The sequence below is a fragment of the Etheostoma cragini genome, chromosome 23 (assembly GCF_013103735.1).
Source record: "Etheostoma cragini isolate CJK2018 chromosome 23, CSU_Ecrag_1.0, whole genome shotgun sequence".
In the NCBI taxonomy this organism is placed as follows: Eukaryota; Metazoa; Chordata; class Actinopteri; order Perciformes; family Percidae; genus Etheostoma; species Etheostoma cragini.
In genome coordinates this window covers 11,451,949-11,467,230 of record NC_048429.1, presented here as the reverse complement: position 1 = coordinate 11,467,230, position 15,282 = coordinate 11,451,949, and the positions used below count along the sequence as shown (strand labels likewise).

General features: G+C 39.9%; 1 long non-coding RNA gene across 1 annotated transcript in view; it reads right to left on the bottom strand.

Moving 5' to 3' along the window:
* Window positions 1–15,282, bottom strand: part of LOC117938834 — an 81,760-nt gene that overhangs the window by 35,522 nt on the left and 30,956 nt on the right. The gene's annotated exons all lie outside the window — the stretch shown is intronic.

Genomic DNA, 15,282 nt, shown 5'->3' with positions numbered 1-15,282 from the left:
GAGTGACGTCAACTGTGTGATGACTTAGATATAACCTTTCAACTGAAAGCATGTAAAAAAGAAATATCTTTAATGAACATGAAGTACAAAGGGAGTCTTTTGAGTGAGACCATGGCATGGGGGAACAGTCAGGCGACTTCAGCTGAATGGTTGACTGGTCGTCCTAACCACGGGAAGACGAAAAGAAAACAGCAACAAAGAACAGAACTCATTAGCCGCCTCATTAAGAACATGTTTCGTCCTTCAGCTGGTCTGAATATAGTCACTGTGTTACAGCTACGTGTGCTTAAACAGAGACACAGCGTCCCCATGACAGAGAGATAAAGTACAGTACTGAAAAGTCAAAGCAGGGTGGAAAAGAGCCAAGTTTAAGCCTTACACTCCCATTTTATTTGTTTGACTGCATTATCCAGCACAAAAAACATTTCACATGAAAAAGCCAAGTATGATGAATGGCTGTCATAGGCAGAAAGGCATGGTGGATTTATCAAATGGGGCCCAATGCTCATACATCAGGCCAGCCTTCAGCACCATGGACAGAGGCTTTTAGAGCTGAGCCATCTGTCAAAGACAAAGGGAGTTAAAATATGATGCTCTGTGCTCCTCAGGTAATGCTCAGGTCAGACTGAGTCTGTCTCTTTGCAAATACAGCCACAAAGAACGGATGCCAAACAAGTCTGGCAGAGCTGAGAATGCTCTGCCAGGCATGCGCAAACACACACAAAATCAGCCAACTTTCTACACTGCTCTAACTTTCACTGCAGCTAAGAAAGCCTTTAGGTTTAAAGCCCCCTCAGATTGGAATAATCTACATGCAAACATTTGATCCATTCTATCTCTCCACTCCAAATGCCCTGTTTTCCTATTGTAATACCAACTGTACTTGTCCATAACCCTCTACGATACGTTGATAACACATTATTCATATCCATTTTCATTCTTACTCCGCCTCAAACTTGATTATGACTGACTGATGAGGTTTTTGTGTGTTTTTGTGTCTGTTTTCGTTTTGTTTACTGTTGAGTCTAATTATGATTCTGCTGTTTATTTCTTTATTTATTTTTAAGGACAACCTAAAAAACGAGATGCTGCATTTCAAGGGGTTACTCCCGATAAAGAAATGTTCAACTTTCCATACTCTGAGGTGTAGCAGCTTTGGTCTCCATTACACTGTGTGCTCGGGGAAACACAACATGACAGCCAAATAAGCCACTAAATGAGTTCACAGACCAAACGTGTTCTTTGAGATTAAAGCAGCTCATGGGTATTAGCCATATTGTTCTTCCTATTTATTTATTTTTACCTCATGATTTGATTTCATCCTTGAGTGAATAAGATGAATATTATCCAGAAACTCATCTTTCCTGCTGTCTGTCCCAATATCAAGCATTTCCTCGATCTTGTTATTTTAGCTTGCTCTCTCGCCGTTGACACTCTCCCTCCACTTGCACAGGATTTGAGTTTGGGCGATAGATTTTTTTTGTATTTGTACATTCAAAGCAACCTATATTAGAGAAAAACCCTCTGGATTTAACTTAAATCCCACCTGAAAAGAACCAGTGAGCTGTCACCATTTAATCCGCAGTGAAGAAGAAAAAATTATGTTTCTCGCTGAATCTTCAAATATTTCAAATATTAAAACCACCTTGTTCTATTAAAAAAAAAGCCATCTGCTCCGAGGCAGATATTAAAGCACGCTCAGTGAAGGCTTATAGATGGGTGGTTATATATTCATTTTAATTTTGCGAGGATCATTGTCAGGGGGCCTGAGATTTGCAGGTGCAATCCACCAATGGGAGGTGCAATTTTTATTTATTTAATTTTGACAAAAAGTAGCCATTAAGTCAGTAGCTGGCAGGTCATTTTCCTTTTTCATTTTTACATGAAAAGAATTATAGGAAATGCAAATTTATAAGCCAGCTTACATTTTATAGTATAACTCAGCTGATTTAGTCTTCGGCCTCTCCATTTCCTGTCGCGTTCAGACAACCGCCTGATTTATTTTTTCCTCACTTTTTTAAAGCTGCAATTAAATATTAAATTGCCTTTCTATCTGAGATACGATCCTATACTCTAGCACTGCAAGAGCTGCAGATAGCCAACCGTGTTCAAGCTGCTACAGGCACTTTTATATGTTTGAATTATCAGCTTATTAAAGTTACAAACTTCAACCTAGGTCAGCCAGTGTAGCTACAGGCAGCTACGGTACATTCAAATGAAAAGTGAAATGTCAACATGCATTTACAATCTTGCTGCTAGCACTAAGTTTAATGCCATTGCTTGCTTTAGGAGGCCTTTATAGCAAGCTATTGGGGGAACAAATGGATGACCTATAAATTGCAATAACAAAGTAGGGATTGCTTTCATGACAGAAGAAAGATGGATCTGCCTCTTGACAGAAAAAATATCACACATCATGATGGTGAACCTTTTTCAATTAAACAATTTTGCTGCAGCGGTGTTGGTTGTTTTACCGGCATGTCACCTTTAGTGTAACTCCCGATGACAGGTGAATTTTTCTTACACACCACATTTCATTTGTAAGCCAGAATTTGCCCAGCGCATCATCATTCTGAACATGCATCGCTTTGTATTTCATGAAAAGTACATACACAATGTCACAGCAGATTTGGTAGGGCTTGTAAAAGAGCAACCAGTCAAAAGCCATTTGTGTATGTGCATTTCTGCTCTGCCTGGTCTCTACTGTCTCCATTTCCATCAATCCCAAGGCATCTCCAGCATGGAGTCAAAAATGCCCCCCGCCCAGTCTCTGAAATGTATAGCCATAATAACAAACCACATGAGCATGCATGCACATCAAAATCCATTAAGATAAAGCAAAATAACCCAGTGTGCACCGATACAGTTCAGCTTTTTTCACATTTACATATTCCCTTTGATTCACAACTTGCATGGCATTACTGAAATTCCACATTTAGAGGTGGAAGTTGATATATTGATTCATCCCAAGGAACCCAGCATACTAATAAATACAGATCCATAAGTCTTGTAGAGCACAATAAGAAATCAACCTGGATTGAATGTGGAAATATTACACCACAGAGGGTTTCTCCACTAATTGGAAGACCCATTATGAAATAGATGATTGGTTTCCTGGGCTACTGATTGATTACTGCCCGTTTCCTCTGTAAAGTGGCCATGCAGCCGATCAATGCAAGAACTTATGAGTTCTTCACATGCGTGTGCTCACATTAATGATTGATTAAGATTGGGGTAGAAAAAGGGGGAGAATGGGAGCCTAACAAGCAAGGACATGGAGGAAACCCCATCATTCTTAGGTTTTATAACGCATCTTCAAACGGAAGACACAGATACACCATCAGAATCATTAGTGCTACAGAGGGCATTGATATTCATGGCAGTCCGCATACATCATTACCAAACAATGTATTGTTGTGAAATGGTGGGAGAGCCACTTTTACAATTCTAGTCCCCGTGTATGTACCACTTTTTTTTCTTTTTTTAACTGCAGGCCAATGCTTCAAAAAGACCTGCTGCTGGCAGACGGAAGGTTTGAAGACGAGATGGGTAATAGTTCCGGTTCACCCAAGTCAGTTTCCAGGGTGTTTTTAATCAAAATAATGAATGCCTCTTCCACTAATATTTGCAAAACCCTTCCATACTTGCTAATTTACTAATCGGTAATTATGTACTGGCCAAATTAATAGAGCATGTGTGCCTACTGTCACAGTGTTTCATATTGGAGACAGTTGGAGAGGAGGACGTGTAAAATGATGGGACATTAATGGGACTCAATGAGTCAATGTTTTCTGATTTTATGTAGAAGTGCAAGTGTTCAGTATAGAATACAGAAACATGCAGGAAGAAAGATTTAATTCATAAAAATATTTAACCACTTAAATGTTACTCTTTACAGCAATTACAATACTAAAACTTGCAGCTTCTCAGAGAGCAGATAACCAAATTAAGCAAATTGGTCAGGATAATAACAGGTGGCAACTTTGAAATACAACAGGGATAGCACAACATGACGCTCAAACACAGCACAAAACATAAAAGTAATGTTAATAATAAAAGCAACAGTAATCTATTTTTATTGCAGATTTCTGGCACATCTAAATGCTTCTGTGTTTGTGTTTCTGTTGACCTTTGTTAACAAGGCTGACCACAATTAAACCCAGAATTGGCTAAGAATAAAAGTTGTGATGAAAAAAACTATGAAATACTACTGCACCGGTAATCGGGCACCCTGTTAACGTGAAGATATTTTTATCATAAAACCTTGTAATTTTCTGTCAGATAGAAGAGCGTGGGCGCCATTCTACAATTGTGGGTTGACCAATTCAACTAAACAATCCTGTTGATTATCATCCATCTAACCAAATTGTCTAAAAATAACATGGATGGTTGCATACCAAGTTTTTTAGGTAACATTAATGATTACTTTCATTGAATTTTGGGGCTTTTACTCAATTTCATAGCAGTTGTAAAAAATGTTTAAATGGCTGCAAAACTGTATCCGGACTAAACTTTGACATATACTCGTCTGTGATTCACTCAACATCCTCGGATATCAACTATTATTCAAAATAATTGTTAATTTCTGCTGTTATAACTGCAAACGTTTGTATAGTTTCATATAAAAAAAGGTTTGTTGACCATGAATTCCAACAATATGTGTAAAAGTTATTATCAATCCAGCTAAATCTTTTGCCAAAAGTGCCAAAAGCATCAAAAAGAGGGTATAAAACATGGAAAAGTGACAAATGAATCAAAAAAGCAACAAACATTTGAAATGCGCAAAACAAAGTTCATTTTCAAATTTGACCTGGAAGGACAACAATTTATGGTTGATGGGAAGACAACACAAGGGTCACTCCTGGTTGAAGTGATCTAGAACAACAGTGTCCTCTTAATTTCAAATGAAGGCAACATGAGTAAAACGAGAGTAAAACCATGAGCAACAATCAGATGGCTGGCGTGTGCACCATGGGTACAAACAGCAGCTTTTCATGGCTGGTGTACAGAAGTTAATTTATACCTGAGAACCACCTTAAAACATATAGTTACATAATGAAACCTGACAAAACCCTTCATAAAGCAGATTCAAGCCTCTCTAAAATTAAAATTAAATTGAGAGATTAAATTGTATGACCAGTTTCCAGCAAATTAGAGATGTCAAAAATGTGTCTTTCCTTTGAAAACTGACGTGAATGACTAAAACGGATTGCTTCGGTCTTAATGTATACAATTTATACTTATAATGTAAGACTGTGTAATCCATGTTAGTGTTTAAATAATAAATCCCCATTATTTGATTTTATTAAATGTCAGAAATGTTTAGTTGAATTGACTTCTTCCCTTATATAAGAAAATAGGCCCAGCCCAGCTTACAGGACACCATTATAACAACCTAAATTATGTATTTTAAAGAAATTCACCTGCATGTCGTTTTTCCAGTGCTTTAGAGACAAAAATCGCCAACTTTTACACATTCAATTTAAACTCACCAGATTCAATTCACCAGAATATTTCAGGATTTAGAAGACAGACATTTCATTTAAGATGGGTATTCTTCAGTCATCACGATAAGGGCAAAATAAAAGAAAATTAGATTAAATAATTCACTCCTAATTCACACAACCTTTATCATCTTTGATGTTTTTAAATCTACCAACTTCATGGGCAAGAGGAAGGATTCCTGTTAGGGCTAACAACCTCTGACTCCTATAATATAATAAACCATAAAGCTGTAACAAAGTTCAGGACCATAATAATGTTTGATTCAAATCTAAATTTTGGAATTTGGGTTTTGACAAAATGATTTTTGAAGTAACTCACTTCTGATTGTGTTCATTGTGTTCAGATTAATTCATTCACTCCTAATTCACACAACCTTTATCATCTTTGATGTTTTTACATCTACCAACTTCAAGGGCAAGAGGACCTCTTAACCTCTGACTCGTATAATATAATAAACCATTAAGCTGTAACAAAGTTCAGGACTAACATAATGTTTGTTACAAATCTAAGTTCGGAATTTTGGTTTTGACAAAATTATTTTTGAAGTAACTCACTTCTGTTTGTGTTCATGCTGCAGGGAAATTATTACGATAGAGTATGTTGTAATTTAATTTCTTCAGAAAACAGCATGAATCTCAATAGTCCACGGTGAGCTAGGCTTTAGCCCAGAGAAACACCTTTTCATTTGTGTCTCCTTATGTCTCCCTATTAAATCCGGAATCCAACCAAATCAACTTGAACAGCCAAAATAGGAGCAAATTTATGAACTCCAAAAAATAATTCCATGTTCCAAAATAGATTTGAATTGAATTTGTCATGACTATTTTGAACGCACACGGCAAAGCTGACAGCAAAATCATGCAATCTGGTAATTATTTAACATGAACAACCAAAGATAGCGTTTTGCAGGGAATCTATGAGGGGAAAACTGGATTAAAATCCCCTGGCCCCGTTTATAATCCTCCTCAATGTATAACTATACTTAGGTTATTGGTATTCTTGATCACTTCTTAATCTCAGAAAATGCAATGGTGTCAGTTATCTGAACTGCATGTTAGCATCACAGACCTTCAGCTCCAGATAATTTGTGTACTATAGGACTGTGGCAGCAACAGGGGCCTATGGCCTAAATAAAGTGTCTGTGTGAGTCTCTTTTAGCATAACAGGTGGCCTTATTCTGTGATGTAATGATGGCAGCGTTGGGTGGAGAGAAGGGTGGATTTTATGAGATGGGGGGGTCAAGGCTCACAAGGGCCATTTAGCGGAGGAACATATCAGTGAAGATGAAGTGCCCCACTTCTCTCCCCCGTATGTTTCAAATTACTGTTCACACCTGAGCACACGGCAATCACATTTATGCACACGATACTCATCATTTCAGTCCCTTGCTCAGGCGTTAATGCTAATCAAGCTGAAGGAAGAAAAATATGTCTTCGTACGCATCTCCCTGAAGTCTGTCAGAGCGGGTTAAACCGATATTTTAAACTTAGCTCTCAAAATGAACACACAATTGGCTGTGGCGCACCACCAATCATCCTCCAACCCCCCGGTATGTGTGGATGGTGGCTCTGTGTGGTTCCATTCACTTTGGAGCAGCATGCGGCTCGCAGTTAAGGTTACACAAAACAACCATATTCCTTCAGTTCATTACACGCTTCCGTGGAATAACCAAACCCCTGTGCTTGATCTTCATTATCTTTCTGATAGATTCCTTTTCTCTTTCGGTCCTTGCTCGCTGTTGATGTTTGTGCCTCTGTCTCCCGTTTCCTCTCATCTCCAGATAAGACAAATCCACCAGTTTAGATTAGACGGCAAAAGTGAATGACTGTTTCATATTGATGATAATCGTGTTTTACATAAATTATCCAGATTATTTGCAATTGAAATGAAGGGAGCGGGGTAGTTAACAATCTGGCAATCTCTTCTTCTCCATAATGTACGCATCCAGAATGATGTTTCTACTGACTGAAAGCTGTTCATCTCATTCATGAAATAAAAGAAACTGAGTGACCTATTATATTGTATTATGTTAATGGCGGAATTAGCAGCAGACTGTGGGATACCATCACATTCATTATTGTCCCAATAACACATTTTTCTCTCTTGAGGCCATGTTAAAACATGTTCACTCGGGAATGATAAGCAACTGTGCAGTTTTGCGAGGGTTGTTGAGATCAGTAAAGAAAAATGTGTCAAGAAAAAGGCTAAAAAATAGATACATATATGACTAAAGCCCCATTTATGTACTTTCTGTGTGAATAGCTGGAGAGATTTGAGCCATTTGTAAGCCCTTTCTCTTCTGTTGGAAGATAACACTTTTCTCAGTCCTCTGAAGTGCATCTAAAAGAACATGGGTGGTAACGAGGGCCTGGCTCCTCTCTCTTAGTCCTGAAGGCCATTAGTGGGGAAGGCTCTTCGCTGCATCTTGACTCTAATAAATCCCAGCCGGGAGATGCTTGTTGCCCAGGTCTTACCCTGTGGGCTTCTGACAAAAAGTGTAAAGGTTGAGCCGGTCACAGTTTGTAACTCTGGCGCAGAATAAGCAAGGTGAAAATAAGATAGAGGCGTTTGTAGAGCCTGATCCGAATCTAATCTAAACTAAGGTAATGAGTGGGGATTCAATCAAAGGAATGGGACTGCTTTTAGAACAAAGAGGTCTTAAGCCCAAAGCAGTCAGGAGACAGACAGACAGACAGACTGTGATTGAACTCAACCAACGCCACATTAAGTGATTAAGGGGGCCATCCAAGTACACGGAGACCTTAATTATAACTAAGATTCAACGACACACTGATTCCCCTGTTTTTTTTCCCCCCTTTAGTTTAAACCATCATGTTGATTTTTTCAGTTTTACCCCATAACCAATGCTTTTACTCATCACTCATACAGCTGGTTGATTTTTAGTCATCTCCCTCCCCCTGCTTGTGCAGTGTATTTTCATAGTTCAATAGCCCAAATTGGATATTGTTTATGGTGCATGATATTGAAAGCAGACAGACTCCTGAGGGACCGGCAGCAGTCTTGTCGACTGACTGAACAAGCTAACAAACAGATCCAAGTGATTTTTGTTGTTGCTTGAAGGCATGTAGCTCCCCAAGCACAACAAAGGGACATTCATTCTATATTTATGCCACCACTAAAGTGTCAGAAATATTGATGACCCTGGGCAGAAATTAGCCTGCTTGTCAAAACAGAATAGTGCAAATGCATATTTTTTTTCTTTTCTTTTCATCCCGCGCAGCATTGCAGTTTTTGCAAAACTCATCAAGTAACCAGAAATTGTGACTGAACCAGCACAAAGCCCCGAAACACTGCATCATTGTCAGTCTAAATTTAAACCAAGCACAACTGTCATTTTGTGTCACTAATGCACAAAAGCGCTTCAAGGTTATGAAAGTAACTTGCTTAATTGAAGTGAGACAACTTGTTTTCTGTTACTGCCGTCAGGGAATTTCAGAATCAGTGTGTATCTCTCATTGAAGAGAACTGTCGAAAATAAATGAGACGTTTTTAATTGTGATCCACGCAGAGGCAAATTCTTCAGGGGCCCGCACGCCCTTTTTTGTTTCTGTTTTCTTGGCTAACAGAGTTAGTGAACTCTAATCCAAAATCCCCTTTCACAGGCCCAGACTTGTAAGTAACAGATGAAAGCATTGATTCTTGTCTTAGATCGATTCCTTTATTTCCTTGACTCAAAGTTCAACATCAAACTCTTAAGTGCAAACAGCCAGGCCAGGCGGAGAAAACCATAAAAACATAACAACGAAAAACATCAGCGCCCGGAGAAGACAATGGCAATTGATCAAGCATTCGGCAAGAGAGGTGGCATCTCTCCTATCAGATTCATTAGTTTTCCGGCCGCTCTGACATTTCCATTTGCACACTCCAATTGACAAAATAAAATACCCGTTCGGCTCTCATCCCTCAGCTCCCTGCCGGGTAATCACTCCTCCACTGCACCATACACTCTCTCCCCCTGTATTCCTCCATCCCTCAGAGTGCAGCTTCATCATGACGGAGTATGAAACATAAACAAAATGTAAGCCCTTTTTTTTTTTGCTGAGGAGTATGCATGCCACTGAGCATCCCTTCAATATGGGGTCACTTGTACAAATCCCCTCAGGGAAGGGCACACTTCAACTTTTCATTTTCCTCCCATCACCACCTCTTGTCTCTTTCCCTCTCCATCGGCCTCTCTTGCCCATGCTGCATACCTAAACAAGTCCTCCGAAGTGCAGCCATCTCCTAGAATCACCATCAGCATCTCCCTGCCAGACTATTGACTGGCCACACACACTTGCAGGGAGTCTCTTAGCCATCCATTTCATTTAGACACAACTTTTTGACTCCTCCACATTAGGGGTCAAACAGGCTCTTTTCAAAAGAGACTTGGAGTGGAGGTAAATTATACAAATTGAGTGGCAGGAGGGAAGGGAGTGAGGCCGAGCATGGGCGGCTCAGTGAACCCAGACGACCTCAGGTTCTCTTAATGATGTCTTTGCCAAGCCAGATGGAGACACATTGGATGATTATGCTGCAGATCAGGCAGAAATGTCTCGGCCTTGCTTTTTCTTTCTACACCCCTCCATCGCCACCACATTCTCCCAAACATCCATCACCCTGCTGCTTCTCTCTCTCCCCCCTCCATTCTCCTCTGTCTCACTGTTTCCTTCTTTCTCCATTCCAATATACATTCATCCTCCTCACTCCCCCCCACCCCCATCTCTCTCTCTCTCTCCAGTCCCAGACTTTCTGAGAACTCCACCCATTTAGAGCAGTGGCAACATGCTGGGAGATTTTGGTCAAATCTGCTGATGCTCCCCTCCAACTGTGGCATTTAATCAATTGAAATCTTATTTTGGGGATGAGCAGAGAGGAAGTTGTTTTTTTCATGAGCTTCTCTATAATACAATAATACAGCCAGAAGGGCAGGTCCCTCATCACCAGGGACTCCATAGATTGAGGTGATTGAGTTGCTGGAAGATGAATTTTGAATGTTGCCTACGCCGGCTGGCAGGCTGTGCTCAACTCCAACTCACTTGAAATTTTGTAATAACATATAAAAATGTCAATTAGAAATGTAAATTAGCATGAAAAATGCTAATATTGCTTTGAAACCGTTCTGATTTGCATAAAACACGTTTAGGGAAATTGTAGGGCTCGTCTTTCGTAGTGTGAGTAACAGTAAACGGTAACAGCTTTCTTGGCATTTTTATTACGTTTTAAAGCAAGATGTCTTTTAAATTCTAGCATAGCTAGAACCAACAAGGGCACCAAATCGAATGACAAGCCGTCAAGTGGAAAGCATAAAAATATAAACAGCACTAACAGACTAAGACGACTCTCACAACAAAGGAGTAATGACAATGTCTATTGCAGATGCATAATAGTAACAGTTGTTTGTAATCGTTATCCTCAGCAACATATACTTTCCCTGGGCAACAGCCAAATCTGCAAGCTCATGTTTTATGTGCTCTGGCAGATCCATTTGGTCACACTCTGCTTTAGACAGATTACCAGTGTCCTGAGACCTGCTGGGGTCCTTTTACAACCATTTATCTAATGCGGTGCGTGTTTTAAACAAAGTCAAAAACAGAAGCGCCGTCGAGGCATTTACTAACAAAACCAAGATGGGGTGGCCGCTAGCTCACCCTGTAAGAGTGTTCCCCCGTGTTGGCTGAGTCCTGCAGCGGCCCGGGTTCGAGTCTGACCTGCGGCCCTTTGCTGTGTGTCATTCCCCCATCTCTCCCCTTTCATGTCCATCCACTGTCACTATAATAATGGAAAAGCCCCCAAAACATAATCGATAAAAAGAAAATCCATGGCACAATCCAATGCCTTTTTATTTTTAAGAAAGATGTGTTTACCATAAGCATTTTCTTTCCTTCCACTTACTTAGCGCCAAGTCCAGCCCTAATGTGCTGTGATTGACTTTTACTACTGTGATATGATAGGCTATCTACTATGTTGATACCTGTTTATAACGGCCCCTGGAAATTGAAAATGACCTGAAAGGTTGCAGACCAATTTGCATTTGTGATTTTGTCCGGCAATGTCAGGCTAACATTTACTAGTAAGCGTCTTCTTATGAAACCCCTCAATTAGCTAGACAACATAAGTTATTAAACTGTTACAATCTTTTTTACAGATATAAATAAAAATAAAAATGTTTAGGTTCAAAATACTACTTCACTAAAGTTAGATTGTTGTAATGGTTAAAATAGAAAGCACTATTAACTGTCAGGAACAAATGTGCATGATGACGGTTATAAGAAACCAACATCCTTGGTTGACTGTCAGTAAGAAAAAAATGTCGAAGTCAGACATTTTGTTTACCCATCCAGCCACTTTGTAGCTCTATAATGTCTTGCACATAAGTGAAGGAGAAAATTATATTTCTCAATTGCAGAAAAATACTTTGTTAGAACATTTGAAAAATACACTTAAGAGTATCCAGCTATGTAACTATTGAAATTACAACAGGAAACACTTTTTAAGGTGCACACTCTCCACCTCCAACATTGCCAAAAGACAATCAACATAATTATCCACAAAATAAGACAGTTTAAGTTATCAGATCTTAAATATATATACTCTATATAGTATATTCAAAATTTCAGAATTGTGTGTGTATATTTTTTCAATTAAATAATAGAATTAAGGGGTTAACACAAATCAAAACTACTATGCAGAAAAATAACCCTTGTGTAACATTATATTATACAGTATATTATGTTACTACATTATTTTTACTGATGCATTTACAGTAGTTTAAAGCAGCACTTTAATCTTTAAGTTGGTTGAGGTGGATTAGTCAGATCACCTCATTTATGTCCCACAGAAACTGTGCGGAGGTGTCTGTATCTGCAGAGACCCTCCCCTCTGCTTTCACCTGCTGGTGACCACAGCAAACCTCGTTGAGCAGGGGAAGAGGGGCAAACTTTGAATGTTGTGTTTACATACCGCAACCAACAAATCCTACTCATTCTGCCTTTAACCAAGTGTTTAAGTAGCCAAACCATAACCAGACCTGGTACACAAGACACAAAAATTAGGTGGTCCCAAGGCACAGCAACTGCTCCCAAACAGTTAGGAGGGGACAAAAGGTAGAGGACAAATTTTGTCATGGGGATTATTAAAGAATAACTTGATACACATAACACCTGAAGTGCAATCATGCATGTAAACAATACACAGGAAGCTATGCACAATTGCTTGGCACGCACACACAGATTCACACAGAAACTGATGCGGCCATGACTGATGGTGATGATGATGACATGGCATTTGGCAGGTCATGCACACAGATGGTGGACACCTAGCGATTTTACTGGCTTGCTGTGGCGTGTTAAATTTGGAGCTGATGCCTGACATTCCTGCTGCTTCCTTAGGAATGGCAAGTTGATTAACAGAACAGATGTTCTCACCTCTTCCATCACGGACAGCCAAATACATGATGACCAAAACTGACTGCAGAGAAAAGTTGATTCAAGTTTGGACTTGCCTGGCAGCTGTACAATGACTAAAGTTAATCTGTGATTTATCCATCTGATACAGAAGTAGCCTTTATCTTGATAGAGTTCCTTTTAATTCTGTGTCTCAATTTAGCTGCATTTGCTCTCAGGAGGAGATCTTTCTTACTGGCAGGCAGACACCCACCCAATAAACAACAAACCCTTATATTGCCCACTCAAACTATCATTTAATAAATCAAACTATGATAAATAAATATCTACATAATATGATCATTGATATAATGCCATAGAGAGAGTGTTAGGAGTGCCTGCATTTTCTTGAGACACAGCGCATACAGTAAACACAGAGACAACGCCTGGCTATGATTGGAATAGCAATGACCTTTGTCGTATTGATTGGGGCTGGGTTTGCTCTAGGACGGGCTCAGGCATAGGCTGGGGTCTGTCTTCAAGTGGCAATGAAATGTGTGGCTTGGCCTTTTCTTGAAATACAAACATAAATACAAATATAGCCATAATGCCCCAATTAGGGTGTGAATAAATATCTGACAGACAAGTCAGAGCTGCTCAGGAGAGAGCTGTCTTTCCATGTTCCTACCAACTGTAAGCAATGGAAGAGAAAGACACAGTGCACCTATATATACAGTGCATAAACAGTATATGCTGTGCCATACATTGCAGCATAGCCTTTATTGACCACTTGAACAAACCACTGGGAAATTTGAATGTTTTGCTAAAAAAAACACCACTTTCAAATACAAATCACAGGCTATACTAGTTGGTAGCTTTCTCTCTTTTTGTCCAACCATCGATCCATCCTTCCCTCACAGTATGTATTCAGCTCTTCATTTAAATATCTATCCATCCATCTAGCAACCCTCCAACTATCCATCCACTCATCCATCAGATATTCATTGTGTATTCAGTGTGTATTCAGTGTGTGTGTGTGTGTATATATATATATATATACACACACACATACATATACACACATACATACACACACACACACACGCACACATTATATATACTGTATAAACAGATCTATTCATCTTACCATCTATCCATCTTACACACCAAATAGAACTCAATTCAACGAGCCATAATGCAATTCTTTTCTCAAATTTTTCCAATCCAAAATCAACACCATTTACAACAACTCAACCACCTTCCTGCTCCTTCAACCACCACACCTGCCTCCCCCCCGCCCTCAATCCTCATGGTCACTCTCTCATTTCTCTCTGCTGTCCCCTGTGGAACGTTCACATTTCACCACGTGTATGAACAGCTTCACCTGCAGCCTTGAACCCGTCCCATCAGCTTTCATTAAGACTTGTCTACCATCCATTGCCCTGCTCATCACTACAATCATCAATCATTCCTATCTCAGTTTCGGATCAGTCCCCACAACGCTCAAGCTCGTATCAATCAGCCTCATCCTCAAGAAACCTGGTCTAAACCCCGACACCAAGGCATCTTACCAATACAAAACCAACCCTTCCCATCAAAATTGCCCAAATTAAAAACCCACCTCTCCTCCAATAAACAGTTTGAACCATGTCAATCTGGATTCCGCTTACAACACAGCACTGAAACAGCCCTCCTCAAAGTCACCAATGTCCTCCTCCTCTTCTCTGACTCTGGCCACCTCACCTTTCTAATTAAGCTTAACCTGCAGCCTTCAACAAGTTCAACCACTCCATCCTCATGTTGCCTCCTGTCCTGGAAACCTGCTGCAACATCAGTGGCACTGCACTCTCCTGACTTCATTCCTCTCTCACCAACAGAACAGTTTATACACATCAACAACTGCACCTGCATTGCTCTTCTGTCACAAGGCATCCCCCAAGGTTCGGTGCTTGGTCCTCTCCTTTTTAATCTGCCACTTGGAAATATCATACACAAACATGGTCTTCACTTCCATTGCTACGCTGATGATGTCCAGATCTATATCTCTACCAAATCCATCACCGTAGCTCTATCCTCCACCCTGACCAATTGCCTCTACCTGGGGTGACCGAGCTTTCACCACTGCAGCCCCCTACCACTGGAACTCTGTACCCATACACATCCGTGACTGTACTGACCCTGAAACACTCATCAAAACACACCTCTTAAGATTAGCTTTCTACATACAATACTCTTACATTTATCACCTGATAGCTACTGATTTTACTGTTTTTCATTGTGTAAAGTTTAGCCCCATAGTGGAAGAAAGAGGAATGGACTCTGGAGTTTTCCACCTGGTGACTTGTTTTATTTCTTCAGTAGTCACAAGGGAATGCAGCATTGCCAGAATGAC